Source organism: Eumetopias jubatus, unplaced genomic scaffold, assembly GCF_037043125.1.
Source record: "Eumetopias jubatus isolate StellerSeaLion01/CBP00866 unplaced genomic scaffold, mEumJub1_p1.0 scaffold_2, whole genome shotgun sequence".
In the NCBI taxonomy this organism is placed as follows: domain Eukaryota; kingdom Metazoa; phylum Chordata; class Mammalia; order Carnivora; family Otariidae; genus Eumetopias; species Eumetopias jubatus.
The window spans coordinates 16089189-16113440 of record NW_028274808.1 but is presented as its reverse complement, the minus strand read 5'-3'; the positions used below and the strand labels follow the sequence as shown (position 1 = coordinate 16113440).

Here is a 24252-nt window from a genome sequence, read left to right as displayed (position 1 = left end):
AGGGGTTTACCATCACAGTAATGCTTCCCATTCTTCATATTCAAAGAAGTACTAGATAGTAGCCCTCCTCGCAATACTGGGCGCAAGTACCACCGTAACCCGAACCATTATTAGAGATTAAGGACACTGGCAGGCCTCAGGTGCTAGGAGGAAAAATAACATTTGGGATAGGACCTGAAAAAGTTCATGCCAAACGGGCATCGCACGGATGCAGAACCCCTCAGAACCACAGCCAGGGCTAAGTAAGATACACAGGCCCTAAGAACTTGGCAGGTGGATATTGCCCTTGAGTAACGTTGGGTCTGCATTCTGCTGTAATGCCACCCCCACACCCCCCACCGTCCGCCAAGAAGTCAGTCAGCAAGGCAGGCAACTGGGAGTGGAAGACGCAAAAGGGCGTCTTCCGGTCCCCGTGGCAACGGGACCCCAGGGCCGGCCGGGCTCCTAGGTTGAGGCCCTACAATATACCCTTTGCCCTTCCACAGATTCGCTCTGAAAGCGAGGGCACGCGAAGCGACTCTTGCTGAGTTTGCTCGCCGCCTCCCTGCACCCGCCAGCAGGCAGCCCAGCTCGCGCTTCTCCAGACGGGAGGCGGGCGCGCGTCGGGGGCGGGGCTTGCTGTCGGAGGCGGGGCCTGCGGACGGGGCGGGGCCCGCGGGGCAGGCGTGGCTGGCGCACCGGCAACAGCTTGGCTCGGCGGCCGCAGAGGCTGGGCCGCAGCCAGGGCGCAGTGGCTACGGCAGCGCCCTTAAATAGCATCCGGAGCCGGGACTGGACAGGCAGTGGGCTGCGGTGACAGCCGGCGGCGCAGCGGCCCGGCCAGCCGAGGTGAGTGCTCTTGCCGCGGGGAGCCGCGTCCTTTCCGGCTGCGGCGCCGGTGGTCTCGGCGGAGGCGCGGGGGCTCAGGCTGCCCCGCGGGCCCAAGCCCGGGAGGCGGCGGCCGCAGCGGAGACGCGTGAGCCTCCCCTCGGCTCCCGGGGACGTTCTGCTTTTCCGGCCTCTGCCCTCGGCTCCCCTTCCCGCGGCAGCGGAGGCCTTCGGGCCGCCCGAGCCGCCGCCGCTTCCTGTGCCTGAGCCGGGGATGCCCCGCCGCCGTTTCCCGCGGGCTGCGCGGGCGCGGGGCTGGTGCACGGCGGGGTCCGGGTGACGCGCGCCGCGGGACCGGCCTCCTGTTTGTGTGGCGGCGGGGACCGGCCCGGCCCAGAAGCCGGACCCCGACCTTCAGATGCGAGGGATGATCCCGCGGGGCTGCGGCCGGTGGTCTCTCGGCCACGGGCGTCCCTCCTGTCCCCGTGGCGGGGTTTTTGAGGCGCTCTCGGACCGCGCCTGGAAACATCGGAGCCGGACGGTCCTGCTACCGCGGCGTGATGGTGGCCCCTGCGCGGAGCGCTTGCAGGAGGGTCAAATGCAGCATCGAAAGCCGGTTGCCAAATGTAGAAATTCTCGCGGTGTCTCCAGAGGCGTGCCCATAGCCGCGGTACATAGCCGTGTTGGAGTCACGGATGTACGAAGCCTGGTGTCTTGAAATTAGGAAGCAGAAACGATACCTGTCTCCTTGCAGCGTAGACGAAGAGTGGTGGTAAATGACTTGAATGGACACGTGGACTAGAACCTAGAGACAGACACTAATCAGTGTGTATGTTAGAATCTCAGACCCCTGCCCCAGTCCACCTACTTTCAAGGTTATGGAGCTTAATTAAGACCATCATAAAAGGGCTCTTTGCCTTTAAAAGTTAACACTTTTTTAAAAAAGCATCTTCTTGGTGCAGGAGGCTCCAAAGTGCCCCCGACTGTCAATACCCTTCCTTTTATTTATTTATTTATTTATTTATTTATTTATTTATTTATTTATTTATTTTTTGTCTTTGCTTAGCATGAGAAAAACAAGAAATCTCACAGTTTCCGACACAAATTTCACCTGTGATTATCTCAGTGTAAACAGTCATTTGCTTAACACAAACAAAACGTCAGTCAAAAATTTCTGGTTGATTCTGCACTTTCAAGTGGAGATGGCAGGTTAGATTGGCAGATGAGTGGGGTCCAGGAGGTCGAACTTTTAAAGGAAAACTTGCTTCCCATCATCGTGGAGCCAGTCTATGGAGACGTTCTTTCTTGTCCTCACTCAACTGGGAGAATCCCTTCCCAGTCTGAAACTTGACTCCTTATTTGTGGAAGGACTGCATTAGGCTAAAGTCTTTTGTGAGCTAAGATTCTATGACTGGAAAAAGAAGATCCTTAAAAGAAGCAAACCTCATACCTCCCTTCCTCACTTAAAATAATATAGACATATTATAGACCATATATTATAGATCTGTTTTCTGCATTTACTGTAAACAGAGAAGACTTTTTTTTTTAATCACCCTTCCCTCACAATTATAAGCATTTTGACCTGTTTCCTTCCTGTCTCTGTTATGCATATTTTGGCAGTACTTTTATTATTCTTGCAGGCAGCCTGACTAAAAAGATATCTCTGGGCTTTTTAATTTGGGCCATTTAAGAGATAGCTACTTGGGACAAATGCAGGTAGGGACGGGTTTCTGTTTGTATCACAGAGGTAGAGTTTTCATAGCTATCTCTCTTTTGAATGAAGTGTGAAAGAACTGAAAGTGTCCCCGCATGCCACAGTGTCATGCCTCATGTCCAGGCCTTACTACATCTTTCATTTTTGATGTAGCTGTCTTGTGGAAAACGGACGTGTTCAGAGGAGGGGCCGGGGAAAGATCAGATTGTTTTGTCATCATAGCTGGGGATTTCTCTTCTCTCTCTTCAAGTTTCACTTTTCTGGAAAGGGCAAGACTATAAGAATACTAGTAATATCTGTTGATACTCAGTAACCTGAGATGAATATATAATTTTTAAGGTCAGTTGCTGAATTTATTATGCAAGTTTGCCACATAAAGCATATGTCCATTATTCTTTTGCACTTACTCTCTCTTATATCCAAATTCTGTTGAGTTAGGATCCATTAATAATGTTTTATGAACAGTATTGTTTGGATGATACAATGGGTTAGACTCTTGTATTAAAAAAATACAGAGGAACTTCCTTTAAGGCAGCTCCAAGCTGTGGGTATCCTGTGGCCTAACCTGAAATCTTGGTCTTCAAGCCTTGCTCTCTCACGGGCAGGTCAGTCAGAGGAGATAGACTGAAGGTGCCAGAGTTTTTACTGAAGGTTATCACTCCAGCTTAGGCAGACAAACATCTTAGGGTCACTTTTCTTTGACACTCACTCCTGGAGATTACATCTCAGTGAACAGAGCTGATCTGAAGCTGCCAGTGGCTGAATTTAGTTTTAAACATTGTCATACTTAAAGGGGCCCTGAGAGCTTTTCTTTTTTTTTTAAGATTTTATTTATTTATTTGAAAGAGAGATAGAGAGCTTGAGCAGGGAGAGAGGCAGAGAGAGAAGCAGACTCCCCACTGAGCAGGGAGCCCAACCTGGGGACCTAGGGCTACATCCCAGGACCCTGGGATCATGACCTGAGCTGAAGGCAGATGCTTAATGACTGAGCCACCCAGGCGCCCCCCTATCTGTGTTTTTCTAAACATTTTTTTTTTTACTTTAAGCATATAGTTTTAATTGAAGATAAAAATTTTAATAATTTTAATCACCTAAGTTATATTGTGAACGTTTTTCCATGTTGTTACCTGCTCCTCAAAAAATGAGTTTTGAGGATGACTGCATAATGTGGTATATGGGATATGTCCCGATTTATTTACCCTTCTCCTATTGTTGGATATATATTTTTTAAAGATTTATTTATTTATTTTAGAGAGAGAGGGCGCATGTGTGTGTGTGTGTGTGTGTGTGGAGGGGGAAGGGCAGAGGGAGAGAATCCTCAGGCAGACTCCCTGCTGAGTGCGGAGCCTAACCTGGGGCTTGATCCCAGGGCCTTGAGATCGGGACCTGAGTTGAAATCAAAGAGTTGGATGCTCAACTGACTGAGCCGCCCAGGCTCGATCCAATATTGTTGAATATTTAAGAATAACTATTTCACAACAGTTTGCCAAGCTTCTCATATATTTAAATGTGTCTTTTTTAAAAATTAGGGCATGTCCTGCTCTAAAACTGTTGAAATTGACAATGGTCTGAAAATTATTATTATTATTTTTTAAGATTTTATTTATTTGACAGAGAGAGACACAGCGAGAGAGGGAACACAAGCAGGGGGAGTGGGAGAGGGAGAAGCAGGCTTTCCGCGGAGCAGGGAGCCCCATGCGGGGCTCGATCCCAGGACCCTGAGATCATGACCAGAACCGAAGGGAGACGCTTAACGACTGAGCCCCCCAGGTGCCCCTTGAAAATTATTTTTGCTGGTGAATGATTTTAATGGACTTTTGGGTTCATGTGTTCTAGTCCAAAGCTGTTGAAATAAGGATTTCATGGTCTGGAGAGAGAATTGGAAAAAATTAGGGCATCAAGGGAGGAAATGTGGGTTGCTGTTTATACCATTTCCTCATTCTGGAAGGCCTTCTGATAAATGTATTATCTCTCCATATGCACAGTTTTGGCTGCGGAAAAAATGGGTACTTTCCCCCTCAAGTTTGTTATGAGAGAAATATCGGTATATCTAAGGCCCAGATACCTCGAATACCATCTATTCTTTTAATAACTAGAGTAAAGACAAAGTTGCTGCAGAGACTAGTTTCTCCCTCAAGGCTCAGCTGTCACCTACAAAGCAGGGCAGTTATCAGCTGACTAATCTTGTGGCCACAGCCCCGGCGGGGGCAGGCTCAGGGCATGATAGGTGGTGATAACAGCCAACCCCGCAAGGCCCCGTTCTCAGTGGTTCTCATGTTTAACTCAGTTAATCCTCCCAACAGCCCTGCGAGGGAGGTCCTACTAAAATCCCTATTTTACAAAAGATATAAAAACAGGTGCAGGGCTTAAGTCGCCCAAACCAGGATTTGAAACTACACAGTCAGGCTTCAGGGTCAGAGCTCCTAATTAATTGGCTCGGCTGCCTCCCTAGAGCTTGAAAGGTTCCTAGTCCGGGAGTGTCTGGAAAGTTCCAGGTTACCCAGCTAGTGGCGAGACTGAGGACAGAGCGGATTCTTTTTCCGTGTCACTGCTCCTTGATATTTCCGTCTCACTTTGACACTCTGTGTTATACCACCAGAGTGCTGAAAATGACAACAATTTTGGTTCAGCTTGGTTTGGTGAGCGGCAAGATCACCTGCTACACAGCTACAACTTTCTAGAGAATTAAAGAGTAAAAGGCTTTGCCTGCCCTGGAAGTGGGTCTCCTAAGATGCGCAAACAGTTGTGGCGCATGGTTAATGCATCAAGTGTGTGGAAGGAAGAGAGTTCATGGCTGGGAACAGGGACCAAGGCTTAGCAGAGATGGTCAAGCACCACTCACTTAAGGAGGAGATCAGCCTCACCATGACACATAGATTTGCTTTCTGTTGCATATCTTAGGGTACTTTTTACCAGAAACAGACTTTCTCGGCATGTTTTAGATAAGAGAACAGAATAGTGAATTTTCAGTGGGTATGGGTGCCTTTTTTCCAGTAAAATTTTAGGCAGAACCCCAAGATAGCACACAAAAGCAGGGCTGCCACGGTCGAAGGGGGGAGGGGAGGGAGCCCCAGCTCACACATGTATGCTCGCCCTCGGTCACCCCAGTCTGAGGGACTTCCAAATGACCCCAGGCCCTCAGAACACTGAAATAGCCTAACTTGCTCCCTGGGCAGACCTGTTGTGTGGGAGATGGGTGACTTAGCCCAGGTTACACAACCTGTGTTCCCCTTTGGCCATGGCACACAGTGGAATTTGTTCCTGGGCTGGTTCGGGGAATGACTGGATCTCGATATACTCCTTGATTTGTGCCCCGCAATCTGCTTTTCCTAATTTATTCTCTGTACGTATTGCACAACACATACCCATTCTTCCTTTTTCTCCTTGGCATCACCGCCCAATCCATAGCACGTTACCTCTGGTTTAGCAGAGACCCTTCGCTTAAAAAAAAAAAAAAAAAAGAGGGAGGGTGATTACTTTTCCTAATGCAGAACTCTGATTGAATCCCTCCTCTGCTCAGAAGCCTTCCAGGGCTTCCTCTAGAAAGCCCCAAGTCTTTATTTAGCGTGGCTCTTGGGAGCTTCTAGAGTTTGCTTCCAATCTGCTGTTTCCCGTGCCTCTCCCAAACTACCACATCCTGGGACTTCTGGAAAGCAGACTCTGGAAGCACAGGGTTGCATTCAAGCTGTCTGCATCCCAAGACCCTTTCCATGAGCCCTCTCTTCTACCTGACTGGCCTTCCTATGTCCTGGAAGGGCCTCATGGACCCTGTGCATTTAGCATGACCTGTCTGCAATTCCTCATTGCACCCTCCTTCCTCATAGCCCTGCTCCTTAGAAACTCCAGATCACTCACTGGAACCCTAGGCTGACATTCACCTAGCTGGGGTGCACCAGCAGCCACAAGGATGGTTAAAATGCTAAAACACTCCCATATTGGTTAGAAATAGCTGCCACCCCAAGTGCCCCCACCCCTAAATCAGATTTGGGAGAGTTAATGCCTGGTCCATCCAAGGATCTCCTGAGGCTGTTCTGGGCCAGTGGCCTACTTCTTTCCCAGGTTGATGCCAGGCTGTACTGGTTATTCATTGTTTGGAATAGCACCCCTCCCTCCCTCCGTCACTTGCCTTTCATGCGAACATATCTTGCTCCCTCACATAGGCTCCTCAGCTACATTCTAGGCCCTGGGCATTTAATAGACCTAGTCATTGTCATTTGTGTGTTTTCAGCAGCATTTAACATGGGACCTTACCACGAGTAAGCACTTAATATCATCTGATGGTTGGTTGAGACCAGGAGACATTCAGATGGTCAGGTGTCCTATAGAAGGGGGTCACTGACAAGAATAAACATTTAAATGTTCCAGGTTTGTGTATTATGATCAAGGCATCAAAGATCACTAGACCAAAGCCTGAACTTTCATTGGGCTGAACTTAGTGTCTAGGGGTACATCTGAGGTATTTCAGAGATTTTCGAACAGCAGGTGGTTGTAGGCTTTGCAGGATGTGGGAGGAAGGCAGATCAGTGTCAAGTTCCAGATAATCTTACATAACTGTACTGTAGTCTTCATTTACCTGGTATTTCTCCTTAAAACCATACCTTGTTTCTGTTTCACTAGGGAAATGGTCAAATAGCTATTTGTTCTTTCTGTAGGGACAGTTACCCATATTGTGCCTCAGGCAAGCTTCTGAGGTACCCAAATTGTGGAGCTGGCAGGGAACTTGCCTGTCAAGCAGTCCGACCAACCACCTTCCAGAGGGACAGAACCACGATCCAGAGAGGTGTGGCTGACAGCCCAGAGTCAGGCTAGACTCCGAAGCCAGAGCCAGCCAGTGTTTTCCTCTCTGGATAGGATTCAGAGATAAGCGCCACCGATGCCCACACCTCTCTAGAGTGTAGGCTGGCTGAAGGTCCTTGGCCCTTGAGGCAGGGACTGAAGCTAGGGGCTCCCCAGGAGAGGCCTCCTCAGATGAGGCCAGCCCCTCTTGTCGGCCATGGCCCCGAGGTCTTGATTCTCCTTCCTCCAGATTACCCGGCCCGGTCCATTTAGGCTCTCACGCTTGGCCAGTGACGTCATTGGCAATGTCCTGTCCTCTCCGGAACACTTCTTGCCCTCATGGGCAATGTTGAGTATCTTTGTCTCCCTCTTAGGTGGGAAGTCTGTGTGTGGGCTTTGGCCGCAACTGTTACACTGCCCCCTAGCTGTGGCAAGCTTTTCAGGGTGCTCCAGTTAGCCCTTTTATTTATTGCCTCTCATACTCAAGAACTGACAAGAGACTCTAGCCAGGCGGGCGCCCAGAGAATTTAGGTACGGCTCAGTAGTAGTCTCCAAAATGGGGCATACGTGCCCTGCAGTGGGGGTAGACCACCCATGGTGCAGAGTGGATGTATTAGAACTTCTGTAGATATTTATTTTTTAGCGTAAATTCATATATGTATATTTTACAGTGTTCAGAAAATATTTGCAAATGTCTAGGGTTCATAGATGAGTGCATTTACATATTAAGCACACATTTATTTATTATTTTGGATGCATTTTAGAAAGTTTAGAGAACCAGAAAATTAACTCCTTCTCTACATCAGCGTGGCAAGACACCTATAAATGCTATTAAAAAGAGAGAGAGAGAGAGAGAGAGAGAGAGAGAGAGAAAGAACTCAGTGTGTCCAGTTTAGGGGGCATCAAAACTGCTTTACCAAACTAGGTTGTGATTCATGTCAAATTGGCCTCGGATGTCAGAAGAGTCATGTTAAATCCAGAGTATATTTTGACTTTTGAACCAAAGCTTAATAATGTAGAAGCCTCATTAGGACAAAGATTTTATTTATTTTTTTATTTCTTAAATATTTTATTTTGTATTTGAGAGGGAGAAAGAATATGAGGAGGGGGAGGGGCAGGCGGAGAGGGAGAAGGAGACTCCCCACTGAGCGGGGAGCCCGATGCGGGGCTCCATCCCAGGACCCTGGGACCATGACCTGAGCCGAAGGCAGATGCATAACTGACTGAGCCACCCAGGCGTCCCCAGGACAAAGATTTTATTTATTTATTTTTTCTGTTTTATTCACTACTCTGTCCCCCGAGGCTGGAGCAATGTTTGATGTAGAGTGCATACATCGTAAATATTCTCAAATTGGACTTATGGACATTTCCTTGTGTGACAATTAAATATCATGCTGGGTATGGCACTTTGTGTCAATATTTAGGTTGGCTTTCTTTGTTGAAATCTTTAGTCAGTTGGCAGGACGCAGGGAATGTGTCAGTCAGCGTGACTCCCAGCAGATCCATTCATAGAGCTGTAGGAGCATCGTGCGGGATGGGCCTCCAAAGTGTCACCTGAATGACAAGATGTGTGGGATTTGCTTTAAAATCATTTTTTTTTTTTTAATGGGTGTAAAAGGAGACAATAGTCACATAACGTTGATCGTGATTAAAGCTGAAGCTGGGATTAGGGGCACATAGTGCCTTCTTATGCTATTCTATATACCTTTGAATCCGTGTGGACATTTTCATAATAAAGTTTAAACAAAACACAAAGGGAAAATAGAGACCCCCAAACTCGTGTCACTTGTTGGAAGTAGGTAATAGCTGGATGAGACCATCTCTTTTTCTTCCTTTCCCTTTGAACACAGTGTCATTTTTCAACAGTCCTCTGCAACTTGTTGGATTTGTTTTGTTTGTAGCTTCCCTAGGGCCACCCACCTCCTTTTGTTGTGACCTAAACTCTGGGTGTTATTCTAGCTCTTGTCCCGCGGTTGTCACCAAGCCTGCCCTCTCCCTCCACCTACAATGAGCTTAATCCTTCAACCCTGGGTCTCATGTGTCACTTCCTGCACCACCACCCAGGTCTCCCACAGAGCTGACGACATCTAGAGGTCACAGTGGGGTCCCACGCTCTTCAGAGGCTCTGTTTGATCTTGAGGAAGCCCACCGCTTAAGAATATGTGGTAGGTTCCCTTCGTCGCTGCTTTTTAGGGACACAGACCATTAAATGAAACAATTAATTTTCGTGCTGAAATCGTTAAACCCTCAAAAGCGTCCCCATCCGAGAGTGGCTGGCCCTCCTCTGTGTGGGGAGAGGTCTGTCTGTGTTCTGCCTCCCACTTACCCTGTGCGGCTAAGCTGTCCCTCTAGTTTATCAGTCCCCCTGAAGCCGCAGTCTATTTTGAGAGGTGTAAGTAACTCTACCCAACCTTGTGTGCCTTCAGCCTTCGTATCCAGGTCACTGCTACTTGATCGTCATGACCTCTGTGCGCAGGAAGGACTGGGCCTTGTTCTCTGTCTCCACACCAGGCCTCGTCCTGGTGGGGACATGGGATATTCTGCAGACGACTCCCCTCCGCAGGGGGACAAGCTTCTGCAGCCAGCTGCGGCTTAGCCTGAGCCCTGGTAGCGTGACCGTGACCCTGGTTTGTGGCACCGTGGTTCCTAACCGGCCAGCTGCCCCTGCCCCCCGCCCGCCAGCCTGGGCTGGCTCTCAGACTGTTTCCCCACCCCCACCATCTCTGCCTGCTTCCAGCCGGCTCTCTAGAAGGCCCTGCCTCCACGCTCGGGCCCATCCATCCTGCTTTCTCCCTCCCGAAGCCCTCCACCGCTTACTTCTTCACCTTCTGTCTGGATAGTTTGGTTAAATCTTTCCTGCAGGTGTGTTTGTTTTCACTGATACCCTGAACTCGTCGAAGGCAGAGGAAGAGCTTGGAGTGCTGTGTCCTCACGCGGTTGGCCTTCTGTTGGCAAGGGATGAGGGAGAGTGGTTTTTCTCCCCTGCGATTTTGTTCGTTCGCAGTGGGAGCTTTCTCAAAGGGACCCTTATGTGGAAGTTGCCACGGAGCTGGTCAGTGGCTGCGCCAGGGTCCCACACAGGGCAGATGGTGAGAGCCTCGGTGTGTATTACCTGGGAGGGGCTTCTACCCATCTGTCACTCTCCTAGAAGGAGAGGTTGCCACACTAGGCCATTTTCTGGAGCAGGTGGGAGATACATACGTATAAGAGGAAATGAACTGACTTGACCCTAGTGATATCTTCATTGTCTTGAGAAATAAAAAAAAAAATAATAATAACACAGCAAAGTACATAGAATAATAAAGTCGCAAAACAAATACCGATGGGGCACAAGCATAGAACTGACAGTTTCTAATGTTGCTTGTTCTCTTTCTGCGCCGTGCCATCCTCTGGAGTTTCTGCGCGGCGGTGGGAATCCTGTTATGGAGTCCCCGGAGTCAGGGCTGTGTGGCCATCTTTTGCTTTCTCTACCACCTTCTTGGAGATGCTCCGTGGTGTTGGTGACAGCCAGGGGCGTACCTCTCCTCTCTCGCGATCCTTCTTTTATCCCCTCTGAGGCCCACACAGGCAGCAGTGAAGTAGGTGCAAGACTCTGCAGCTCGTCGGGCACAGCCAATACCTAGAACGGTGAGGTTTTTGCCTCTGAGACTAGTGTTCTCTTGGACACAACGTCTGAGGAGACCCCGGGACTTAGGTGCCTTCTCTGTGTGCAGTTTCTCAAACAAATGGCCCCTCCTTCCCGTCCCGGGGCCCTGAGTGGAGAGGAGTTCCTGCCTCGCTGGGTCCAGCTGCGGCTCTTGGAAAAGGACATTTGTCCTCTTTCCTATTAAGTTCTTTCCCGGCTAGGGGGTGGAGCCTCCTGTCTCAGGGCTTGCTTTGTAGGTCATCGCAGGCCAGGAAGGTGGAGAGTCCGTTCCGAATTATATTTCCTTCCCTAGCTCTTGTCATAATAGTCTCTCCCTGTGTTGCCCTATCCCCCAGACCATGGTGTCATGTTCTTAAAATGCAGTCCTCCAGACATAATTAGGGCTTTCCCTGTGCCACATGTCAACTGAGTATCGTGCCTTGTTGGATCCAGTGGATGAGTGGGAAGCTGGACGCACAGGAGCCTCTTCTGTCTCAGTTCCTGCAGAAGGGTTGGGCTGGCCTAGCCAGCAGGTGTTGTGTCCATCAGCTCAAGTGAGGTGACTGACTGAGGCCCATCCCGCCCAGCCTGCCCCTTCTCGAACTCGTACCAGGAAACGTCCCTGGCTCATCATGGCTTCCGAGGACTCACGTAACAAAATTAAATCAATGTTTGAAGACCAATGGAAAACTCTTGCTTCCCTTAGGATTTTTTTTTTTTTTTTTTCGAATGGAAAACTTCTCTTAAATTCATGCTGCCTCACATTGCCTGGGTGTCTTCGCTGGGCATGTGCAAACTGTAATTATCGTTTTCCCAAGTGGCTGTACGTGACACGTCTTCGTTCCTATGTTGAAGGGTGATGGAAGGAGAGCTCTTTGGCTTTCTTTCCCTGCTCTCGGGAGAATGCCAGGCAGGTCCTGCTTGCAGCATTCCTTACATCTCAGATGGCCACCCACCCGGTGCCCTGGGCGTGTCCAAGGGCTCTCCTCACTGCAGTCCCGCCATTGCTCCCCAGCAGCTCCTGGGAGGTTTCTCTGGTTTCGAGGCTTCTCTTTTGTGTCATAGAAGACTTGCTTACAGAAGCTGGATGCCAGCCTGGTGTCAGGCTCTGGACTCGAGCCCTTCTGACATTTGCAGTTCTACTTAAGAAAGGTATTTGTTTGGGGCGCCTGGGTGGCTCAGTCGTTAAGCGCCTGCCTTGGGCTCAGGTCATGATCCCCGGGTCCTGGGATCGAGCCCCGCATCGGGCTCCCTGCTCGGTGGGAAGCCTGCTTCTCTCTCTCGCACTCCCCCTGCTTGTGTTCCCTCTCTCGCTGTCTCTCTCTCTGTCAAATAAAAAAAATCTTAAAAAACAATAAAAAATAAAATAAATTCCTTAAAAGAAAGAAAGAAAGAAAGGTATTTGTTTGTTCCTCTTCCCTTCCTTATGGGCAACCTTGATCTTTCAAAAAGTGATCCACGGTGTCCTGTCTGAATGTATGTCTAAATGTCTGCCAAGGAGAGGAGAGGACCCTGGTCCTTTAGTGACCTTGAGGTGACATTATACATAAGTGAAACAGTCTGAGAATTGAAAAACATTGTGGGAAGACAGGCAGGAGAGTATTTTTGTGTAGCTTTAAATCAGTGGTTTTTGACCTTTAAATCCCCCTTCCACATCACCTTCTGGCACACGGGCTCGTGGCACCCGCCACCGCAATGCGGGGTATAGAAGGAGAATGCTCAAGTTTAGAAATACTTTGAATACCTCCTTTCTCTTTGGAGAATCATTGTTCTATAAATACACCCTCCTGGGATGGGTAGCAGAGAATTGGGCAGAATCACAGAGGGTCACTCAGAGCTCAGTAACGGTTAATGAAGCTCCTGTTCTGGGCAAGGCATCAGGGGCATAGAAGGACATAGGCGAAGAGGCCCTCGCCCCGAAAGAGAGAGACACATACACCCCGACAAGTGTAAAGTAGGAGGTGCTGAGGATCGCACACGGGCTACAAGGAACATACTCCTGGAATTCGGAGGAGGACTGACTGCTTCTAACCTCCTAGGTCATGTGATTACGAGCTGATGAGAGAAAGTGGCCTATGTGGGTAAGGCTGGACATCTTAAACAGGGCCAGGGAAAAGGGCTGTAGGTGAAGGAGACAGCAAAGGAGGGGGGTGCAGAGAGGGCATGGAGGCATAGTGAAGACTCTCTGGTGGGTTCCAGGGAAGGGCAGGAGCTCAGCGGAGGAACTGCGAGGTGCCAGGAGGGGAGCTCACCCAGAGACACAGGAGAGGACCTCATTCCGAGTTTCATTCTCCAGGCTCAAAAACCCAGCCCTCCGATTTCTCCTCTTTTTCTCCTTTACATCCACTTAGTTACCAAAATCTGTGGTTTTTTTTTTTAAGTTGTTAAAAACTTCTTAGTGTAAAAAAGGCATAATATAAAATTTACCCTTTTAACCATTTTTACGTATACATTTCAGTGGCATTAAGTACGTTCTCAATATTGTGTAACCGTTAGCGCTATGGAGTTCCAGAATTTTTCATCATCCCAAACACAACCTCTGTGCCCGTGAAGCAATAACTCTCCCTTTCCCTCCCTCCCTCCACTCCTGTAGCCTCTATTTCTGTCTCTACAAATTTGCCTCATTCGAAGTCCCGAGAACATGTATCATATTTTCGAGGTTCATCCACGTTATGGCACGTATCAGAATTTTATTCTCTTTCTTTTTAATTTAATTTTATAATGTTATGTTAATCACCGTACATTATACCATTAGTTTTTGATGTAGTGTTCCATGATTCATTGTTTGCATATAACACCCAGTGCTCCATTCAATACATGCCCTCTTTAATACCCATCACCAGGCTAACCCATCCCCCCCTCCCCTCTAGAACCCTCAGTTTGTTTTTCAGAGTCCATAGTCTCTCATGGTTCGTTTCCCCCTCTGATTAACCCCCCTTCATTTTTCCATTCCTACTATCTTCTTTTTTTTTTCTTAACATATAATGTATTATTTGTTTCAGAGGTACAGATCTGTGATTCAACAGTCTTACACAATTCACAGCGCTCACCATAGCACACACCCTCCCCAATGTCTATCACTCAGCTACCCAATCCCTCCCACCCCCCACCACTCCAGCAACCCTCAGTTTGTTTCCTGAGATTAAGAATTCCTCATATCAGTGAGATTATATGATACATGTCTTTCTCTGATTGACTTACTTTGCTCAGCATGATACCCTCCAGTTCCATCCACGTCATTGCAAATGGCAAGATTTCGTTTTTTTGTGGGTTTTTTTTGATGGCTGCATAATATTCCATTGTATGTATATACCACATCTTCTTTATCTATTCATCTGTTGATGGACATCTTGGCCCTTTCCGTAGTTTGGCTGTTGTGGACATTGCTACTATAAACATTGAGGTGCACGTACCGCTTTGGATCACTATAGTTGTATCTTTGGGGTAAATACCCAGTAGTCCAATTGCTGGATCGTATGGTAGCTCTATTTTCAACTGTTTGAGGAACCTCCATCCTGTTTTCCAGAGTGGGTGCACCAGCTTGCATTCCCACCAACAGTGTAGGAGGGTTCCCCTTTCTCTGCATCCCCGCCAACATCTGTCGTTTCCTGACTTGTTAATTTTAGCCATTCTGACTGGTGTGAGATGGTATCTCATTGAGGTTTTGATTTGGATTTCCCTGATGCCAAGCGATGTAGAGCACTTTTTCATGTGTCTGTTGGCCATTTGGCTGTCTTCTTTGGAAAAATGTCTGTTCATGTCTTCTGCCCATTTCTTGATTGGATCATTTGTTCTTTGGGTGTTGAGTTTGATGAGTTCTTTATAGATTTTGGATACTAGCCCTTTATCTGCTATGTCATTTGCAAATATCTTCTCCCATTCTGTCGGTTGTCCTTTTGGTTTTGTTGACTGTTTGCTGTGCAAAAGCTTTTTATCTTGATGAAGTCTCAATAGTTCATTTTTGCCCTTGCTTCCTTTGCCTTTGGTGATGTTTCTAGGAAGAAGTTGCTGTGGCTGAGGTCGAAGAGGTTGCTGCCTGTGTTCTCTTCTAGGATTTTGATGGACTCCTGTCTCACATTTAGGTCTTTCATCCATTTGGAGTCTATTTTTGTGTGTGGTGTAAGGACATGGTCCAGTGTCATTCTTCTGCATGTGGCTGTCCAATTTTCCCAACACCATTTGTTGAAGAGACTGTCTTTTTTCCACTGGACGTTCTTTCCTGCTTTGTTGAAGATGAGTTGACCATAGAGTTGAGGGTCCATTTCTGGGCTCTCTATTCTGTTCCATTGATCTATATGTCTGTATTTGTGCCAATACCATACTGTCTTGATGTTGACAGCTTTGTAATAGAGTTTGAAGTCCGGAATTGTGATGCCACCAGCTTTGCTTTTCTTTTTTCAACATTCCTCTGGCTATTCGGGTTCTTTTTTGGTTCCATACAAATTTTAGGATTATTTGTTACATCTCTTTGAGAAAAGTGGATGGTATTTTGCTAGGGATTGCATTGAATGTGTAGATTGCTCTAGGTAGCATTAACATCTTCACAATGTTTGTTCTTCCAATCCATGAGCATGGAACGTTTTTCCATTTCTTTGTGTCTTCCTCAATTTCTTTCATGAGTTTTTTTATAGTTTTCTGAGTACAGATTCTTTGCCTCTTTATTCCTAGGTATCTTATGGTTTTGGGTGCAATTGTAAATGGGATCGACTCCTTAATTTCTCTTTCTTCTGTCTTATTGTTGGTGTATAGAAATGCCACTGATTTCTGTGCCTTGATTTTATATCCTGCCACTTTACTGAATTCCTGTATGAGTTCTAGCAGTTTTGGGGTGGAGTCTTTTGGGTTTTCCACGTAAAGTATCCTATCATCAGCAAAGAGTGAGAGTTTGACTTCTTTGCCGATTCGGATGCCTTTTATTTCTTTTTGTTGTCTGATTGCTGTGGCTAGGACTTCTAGTACTTATGTTGAATAGCAGTGGTGATAGTGGACATCCCTGCCGTGTTCCTGACCTTAGGGGGAAAGCTCTCAGTTTTTCCCCATTGAAAATGATATTCGCTGTGGGTTTTTCATCAGTGGCTTTTATGATATTCAAGTATGTACCCTCTGTCTCTACACTCTGAAGACTTTTAATCAAGAAAGGATGCTGTACTTTGTCAAATGCTTCTTCTGCATCTATTGAGAGGATGATATGGTTCTTGTTCTTTCTTTTCTTAATGTATTGTATCACATTGATTGATTTGCAGATGTTGAACCAACCTTGCAGCCCAGGGATAAGTCCCACTTGGTCGTGGTGAATAATCCTTTTAAGGTACTGTTGGATCCTATTGGCTAGTATTTTGGTGAGAATTTTTGCATCCATGTTCGTCAGGGATATGGGTCTGTAATTCTCCTTTTAGGTGGGGTCTTTGTCTGATTTTGGGATCAAGGTAATGCTGGCCTCATAAAATGAGTTCGGAAGTTTTCCTTCCATTTCTATTTTTTGGAAGAGTTTCAGAAGAATAGGTATTAATTCTTTAAATGTTTGGTAGAATTCCCCTGGGAAGCCATCTGGGCCTGGGCTCTTGTTTCTTGGGAGATTTTTGATTAGTGCTTCAATTTCCTTAGTGGTTATGGGTCTGTTCAGGTTTTCTATTTCTTCCTGGTTCAGTTTTGGTAGTTGATACATCTCTAGGAATGCATCCATTTCTTCCAGATTATCTAATTTGCTGGCATAGAGTTGCTCATAATATGTTCTTATAATTGTTTGTATGTCTTTGGTGTTGGTTGTGATCTCTCCTCTTTCATTCATGGTTTTATTTATTTGGATCATTTCTCTTTTCTTTTTGATAAGTCTGGCCAGGGGTTTATCAATCTTGTTAATTCTTTCAAAGAACCACCTCCTAGTTTCGTTGATCTGTTCTACTGTTCTTTTGGTTTCTAGTTCATTGATTTCTGCTCTGATCTTTATTATTTCTCTTCTCCTGCTGGGTTTAGGCTTTATTTGCTGTTTTTTTCTCTAGCTCCTTTAGTTGTAGGGTTAGGTTATGTATTTGAGACCTTTCTTGTTTCTTGAGAAAGGCTTGTATTGCTATATACTTTCCTCTGAGGACCGCCTTTGCTGCATCCCAAAGATTTTGAACAGTTGTGTTTTCATTTTCATTGGTTTCCGTGAATTTTTTTAATTCTTCTTCAATTTCCTGGTTGACCCATACCTTCTTTAGTAGGATGCTCTTTAGCCTCCATGTATTTGAGTTCTTTCCGACTTTCCTCTTGTGATTGAGTTCTAGTTTGAAAGCATCGTCGTCCGAAAATACGCAGGGAATGATCCTAGTCTTTTGGTACCGGTTGAGACCTGATTTGTGACCTAGGATGTGATCAATTCTGGAGAATGTACTATGGGCATTAGAGAAGAATGTGTATTCCGTTGCTTTGGGATGGAATGTTCTGAATATGTCTGTGAAGTCCATTTGGTCCAGTGTGTCATTTAAAGTCTTTATTTCCTTGTTGATCTTTTGCTTAGATGATCTGTCCATTTCAGTCAGGGGGGCGTTAAAGTCCCCCGCTATTATTGTGTTATTGTCGATGTGTTTCTTTGGTTTTGTTATTAATTGGCTTATATAATTGGCTGCTCCCATGTTAGGAGCATAGATATTTACAAATGTTAGATCTTCTTGTTGGATAGACCCTTTAAGTAGGATATAGTGTCCTTCCTGATCTCTTATTATAGTCTTTGGTTTAAAATCTAATTTGTCTGATATAAGAATTGCCCCCCCCAGCTTTCTTTTGATGTCCATTGGCATGGTAAATGGTTTTCTACCCCCTCACTTTCAATCTGGAGGTGTCTTTGCGTCTAAAATGAGTCTCTTGCAGACAGCATATTGATGGGTCTTGTGTTTTTTTTTTTTTTTTTTTAATCCAGTCTGATACCCTGTGTCTTTTGATTGGGGCATTTAGCCCATTTACATTCAGGTTAACTATTGAAATATATGAATTTAGTGCCATTGTATTGCCTGTAAGGTGACTGTTACTGTATATTGTCTCTGTTCCTTTCTGGTCTATGTTACTTTTAGGTTCTCTCTTTGCTTAGAGGACTCCTTTCAATATTTCTTGTAGGGTTGGTTTCGTGTTTGCAAATTCTTTTAGTTTTTGTTTGTCCTGGAAGCTTTTTATCTCTCCTTCTATTTTCAGTGACAGGCTGGCTGGAGATAGTATTCTTGGCTGCATATTTTTCTCATTTAGTGCTCTGAATATATCATGTCAGTCCTCTCTGGCCTGCCAGGTCTCTGGAGAGGTCTGTTGCCAATCTAATGTTTCTACCATTGTAGGTTACAGACCTCTTGTCCCGAGCTGCTTTCAGGATTTTCTCTTTGTCTCTGAGACTCATAAGTTTTACTATTAGATGTCAGGGTGTTGACCTATTTTTATTGATTTTGAGGGGGGGTTCTCTGTGCCTCCTGGATTTTGATGCCTGTTTCCTTTCCCAGATTTGGGAAGTTCTCTGCTATAATTTGCTCCAATATACCTTCTGCCCCTCTCTCTCTTTCTTCTTCTTCTGGGATCCCAATTGTTCTAATATTGTTTCGTCTTATGGTATCACTTATCTCTCGAATTCTGCCCTCGTGATCCAGTAGTTGTTTATCTCTCTTTTTCTCAGCTTCTTTATTCTCCATCATCTGGTCTTCTATATCACTAATTCTCTCTTCTGCCTCATTTTTTCCTAGCAGTTAGAGCCTTGATTTTTGATTGCACCTCATTAATAGCCTTTTTGATTTCAACTTGGTTAGATTTTAGTTCTTTAATTTCTCCAGAAAGGGTTTCTCTAGTATCTTCCATGCTTTTTTCAAGCCCAGCTAGTATCTTTAAAATCATGATTCTGAACTCTAGGTCTGACATCGTACTAATGTCTGTATTGAGTAGGTCCCTGGCAGACAGTACTGCCTCTTGTTCTTTTTTTTTTTTTTTTTTTTTTGAGGTGAGTTTTTCTGTCTTGTCATTTTGTTCAGAGGAGAATAGATGAATGAGAGAACAAAATGCTAACAGGGTAACAATGACCCCAGAAAAATATACACTAAACAAATCAGAAGAGGCCTGAAACAGGGGGGAAAGAAAGGGAAAGAAAGAAAAAAGAAAAAGAAAAAAAAAAGGAAAAGAAAAAAAAGAATATGATCAAATATGATCAGACTGGTGAATAGATCAGTGCCACACACTAGATTTTCGGTGTATTTTGGTCTGTCAGAAGAAACTGCCGCCCAAAATTGTAAAGAAAGACAAGCTTATATATGTACAAAAATAAGGGTAAATAAGATGAAGGGATGGAATGTGACTGTATAGATGAAAATTATAAAAGATTTTATAAAAGGAATTGGTAAGAAGTTGGTTGAAAAAAGAAAGAAGAGAAAAAAAAAGGGAGAGAATGTGATCAGGCAGGAGAAGACTAGAACAAAGCCATACACTAGAGATTTAGGGTATATTTTGGTCTGTTAGAAGAAACTGTATCCCAAATTTTTAAAGAAAGAACAACTTATATATATACCAAAAATAAGGTTAACTACAATGAAGGGATAGAATATGACTCTAAAAATGAAAAATAAAAAAGATTTTTAAAAAAGGGATTGATAAGATGTTGGTAGAAAAAGGGAAAAAGAAAAACTCAAAAAAAAAAAAACAGAAAAAGAAAATTAAAAAAATTAACTTTGAAAGACTAAAGAATCATGGGGAAAAAGCCATAAATTCTATGTGCAGTATTCCCCCAGTGCTGGAGTTCTGCCATTCTCCTTGATGGGTAAACTTGGTCTTGGCTGGCGGTTCTTGCTTATCTTCTGGGAGGGGCCTGTTGCCATGGTTCCCAAATGTCTTTGCCGGAGGCAGAATTGCCCTGCCCTTGCCGGTCCAGGCTAAGTAATCTGCTTGGGTTTGCTCTCGGGAGCTTTTGTTCCCTTTAAGCTTTCCGTTGGGCTTTGGAAGACAAGAGTGAAATGGCGGCCTCCCAATCTCCACCCAGGAGGAGCTGAGAACTTGGGGCCCCGCTCCTCAGTGCGCCCCCAGAGAAAAGCAGTCACTCCCGTGTCCCCGGTCTCCGGCCGCACTCCGTGCTCACCCGGCCTGTGACCGAGCGTTTCTATCTCTGGCACCCGACCCCGTGTGGAGTCTCCAAACCCAGCAGATCCCTGCGGTGCGCTCCCGCGCCGCTCCTCCCGGGGGAGGAAGGGGAGTCTCCCCGGCTCTGCCGCTTGTTGGGTCCCTGCTGGAGGAGCAGTGGCCCGACTGGGCCGTGGATCACAGTTTATGGCAACCCCGAGCTGAGAGCCCGCGCCTCGGCTCCGTCTCTGCAGCCGGCTTCCCCGCTCCAATACCCGGGAGCTCTGCCGCACTCAGGCACCCCCGGTCTTTCTGTGACCCCGAGGGTCCTGAGACCACACTGTCCCGGGAGGGTTCCACCCCCCGCTTAGCCACTGCAGCGACGTCCCTCCGCGGAGCCGGCTTCTCAAAGGTCCGATTTTGTGCTCCGCGGCTCTAGCACTTGCCAGAAGCGGCCGACGGAGGCCCCCTCCCCGCCGTCTATCCTCCCGAATATCGCCTCGGCTTCACTTCTCCGCACGCCCTACCTTCCAGAAAGTGGTCGCTTCTCTGTTCAGAGAGTTGTTGCTACTCTCTTCTTCGGTCTCCTGTTGAGTTGTAGGTGTTCAGAATGGTTTGATCCCTATTCAGCTGAATTCCTGTGACCAGACGAAATCCAGGTCTCCTACTCCTTGGCCATCTTGCTTAGTTCTCACCAGAATTCTCTTCTCTTTTTAAAGGCCGAATAAGACTCCGTTGTCTGCCGGTACCACATCTTGGGTGTCCCTCCATCTGTTGATGAGTGTTAAGATTCAGATCCCGGCTTTTCAAAGCCCTGTGTGTCATGGCTCTTTGTCATCCGAGCATTGCCTCCCACCTTTGTCTAGATATGAATCACTGCGTGCATCGGTGGCAACACATGCCTTTCAATGTCCACAGGCTTTGCCTTCAGACCTGGCCTCTAGTCCGGTTCTTGCGTGGAGCTGGGGCAGGACGCTGAACTTTTCCCGGGCACAGCCTCCTGTCTTTGAATTGAAGCTCGTAACATCTCCCTACAGCGAGGACTGTTGTGAGGATTGCATTTAGTCATGTTTGTAATTGCTTAGCACAATGGCTCCTAAAGAAATCATGATTTCAGACTGATTTCCGTGAATGTCTTCCTTCCCTTCTCCTGAACCCAATTTAATCCCATCACTCCTTCCAGATTAATTTGCCAAAAATCCTAGAGCTGAGCTGGGGAGTTGCTTCTCGCCATCCTGTTTGGCCCCCGTACCCTATAGCAGAGCTAACATTCTGAGACCACACTCATCCCTTGAGGACCAGCCCCCCTTGTGTCTTCTGCATGTGGGTCCTCCTTGAGGGTGTGTGAACTCTTTTCTCATTTCTTTTGCACTGACTGCTGCCTTGTTTTTCACTATGTTGTATATATATATTTGTGTTACGTCTTTTACTTCCATGCCTCGTGAATGGGGTCCACATATGAAGAGTAAATAATGTACATGCCCCGAGAGAGGGTGAGGATTTCCCCCAAACTCTGTCAGTCATCATGTGTCAGCCAGGCTCTCATTTTGTGAGGGGTCCTGTCGGTCACCTAGTTTGAACACCCATCAGGTAGAGAAGGCCCCTTTCCTGAAACCTCCTCTGCCAGCCCTAGTCTTGGGTTCTCATAAAACCCACCCAGCTGATTTCAGGCTTTTCTAAGGCAAAGAAATTTAACACTAGCCGGGTTGTTATTTCTGGAGGCTTGACCTTACAAAGGCAAATGGTGGCTATTACTGTCAAAATCTTTTAAAAAGTCAGTTTAAAAAGCAATCAAGTATAAGGTTGAGTTATCTGAATATGGACCCATCAGACACATTTTTTAAACTGTCCTAACATTATACAAATACGTTCCTGTGACGTGGGAGAATTTGTTCGGTGATGGCCACATACATGACCACACAAAATCCTGCTTGAAGAAGCATGTTCAAAGAATTTTAATAAAATATCAGTGAAATGTAAATAGGGAAAAAGCACACACTTTTCAAGTAACTTATTTAGTCATGTGACATAAGTATATATATAGCTTACTGAATATAGAAACTATAGGAGTAGGCAGTGGACCATTTCATCATCCCTAAAAGTTTATGTGTTCACCCACATTATATTTGGAATCTCACTGCTTGGGGGCATATATGGTAGTTGTGGCTTTGTGGCCAATATGAGCAGGTGAGGTATTGTGCTAATCTTGCTGGTTACAAATTGGTCGAGCTTGATGCTTTAAAAGCTTTATGCCCTACTCTTTCTGACTTTGGGGAGATGGGCAGGGAGAGAGTGGTTTAGTAGAGAATTTTCAACTTGACTTGAATATTTCCATATCAGGTTTCTAAAAGCAGAGCATCTCCGCTTCCTTTCTCCTTTGAAAATCTTCTTGGAAGTTGAATTGGTGACCCAGAGAATCACTTTCATGGAAATCAGGCACGCTTAAGGTTTACTATTACTTGGGGCGCCTGGGTGGCTCAGTGGGTTAAGCATCTGCCTTTGGCTCAGGTCATGATTCCAGGGTCCTGGATCGAGCCCCACGTTGGGCTTCCTCCTCAGTGAGGAGTCTGCTTCTCCCTCCGCCCCTCACCCTGCTTGTGTTCACTCTCTCTCTAATAGATAAATAAAATCTTTTTTTTTTTTTTTTTAAGGTTTACTATCCTTAGTTGGAAAGAAACGCTCCAAGGCAGTGGAAGGAAGTAATTAATTCCTTGGAGAATGACTTGCCTACTTTTGTGTGGGATCCTGGAGTTCCCCGGGGGGTCTTCCTCCTTCTCATGCTCAGAATAGGAAGATGGTCCCAGGGCAGTGACCATGGTCTAGAGGTCCTGTATAGAATGGGGTTTGGACAGCGACTTCTGTTTTTCCTCTCTAACTGGTGGACTCTGGCATCCCTGTGGAACTCCTGTACATCCCTCTTCAGGGGGAGCCCGGCTGCTCTTTTGGTTCAGGAGGGGATGGCTTAAGCAAATCTAGCTTTAGGTGATTTGCCAGCCAGGGTTAAGGAGCACAAGACCAGCGGTTCTGGAGTGGCACACTGAAAGAACAGCGCACGGTCTGGCCGCCCGCTCCCTTGTTCCTCCCTGAGGCCGAGCTTTGCCCAGCTGGCGCGGGACAAAGGGGGAGTTTCAGCCTTCTGTAAATAGCCTATTGTATAAGCAGAGGAGGTGGAGCAAGGAGGGAGGCAGCATCTTGCCAGTTTGGCTTGCTGCTTTTAAGGAGAGATGTCAGGATTTTTTCATCTGCGGCTGCCGGGGCAAGGGTGCTATTTATGTGGGTTTGCTTGGAGGCAGTATTCTTAGTGAAGTATTCCATCAGACTGCTATTATTCAGCTGAACGAAAGCTTGAGGAACTTTAGAAGGGGAGACACGTCCAGATCACCCATTTTTTATTGGTTTGTAAATGATAGGAAGAAAATAAAATGCTGATGTAAGTATAAATCTATGGAATCACAGGAGCTGTGTGTGTGTGTGTGTGTGTGTGTGTGTGTGTGTGTGTGTGCGTGCGCGCGCGCGCGCTCATGTCCCTGTGTCCTTAGAGAATGATGCCCTTGTGAGTCACCTTTGCCCCACACCACTTTTTCCGGGTATAAACAAAATGGTAAGAGGTGAACCTTTGTTTCTGTCCGGGTGGCCTTGGACCCATATGTTCAGACTCCAGGACAATGGGGCAAACGCGAGCGCTTATGTAAGACATGGAGCATTCACATGGAGTTCAGATGCTAAGCTCTCATCATGCCATGAAATGTGAGTGCCAGAAGGACCTTTAGAGAGCAACTGCCCTCACCATTTCTGAGCCGGGGTGGGCTGCAGGGGACTTGCGAGCCCCCCATGCAAACGAGTACCCACGTGTTCCAGGTGCAGAGGATCAGAGGCTCCGCAGAAGTTAGGAATTTGCCTAGAGGAAAAAGCGTGACTTGAGAGTCAGGTCTCCCCATCTTGGGACATACTCGGGGAAGCCTCTTAAATCTCCAGCCTCAGCTTCCTTAGGATCATTTCGTACTGCGAGACAGTGCAATACAGGATGTGAAAGCCTTCCCGAAACACTAAATCAGCGTTTGTTGGGCTGCTAGCTATGCTTCCCAAAGTGTGGGTGGCTAAGTACCAGGATTTCTGTTTTCTGAGAGTCATGCGATCCAGTTTCTATTACTTGGCCCCATATGGTTATTTCTGCCCAGACGTCCCTCCCTCTGGTTCTTTGCCCCGGACATGCACCATGCTTCCCTGACCACTGTTATGTCCTCTGTCGTTCTGTAGTTTTAGACTCCAGGAC

General features: G+C 46.4%; 1 protein-coding gene across 2 annotated transcripts in view; it reads left to right on the top strand.

Moving 5' to 3' along the window:
• The first annotated feature begins 681 nt into the window (after window positions 1–681).
• ACSL1 (acyl-CoA synthetase long chain family member 1) overlaps window positions 682–24252 on the top strand; it is a 74517-nt gene continuing 50946 nt past the window's right edge. The window contains exon 1 of one of the 2 annotated variants that reach the window (XM_088020917.1): window positions 682–828. The gene's annotated coding sequence lies outside the window, so the exon portion shown is untranslated. The remainder of the gene's footprint in view (window positions 829–24252) is intronic. The other variant, XM_088020915.1, reaches the window with a different exon arrangement.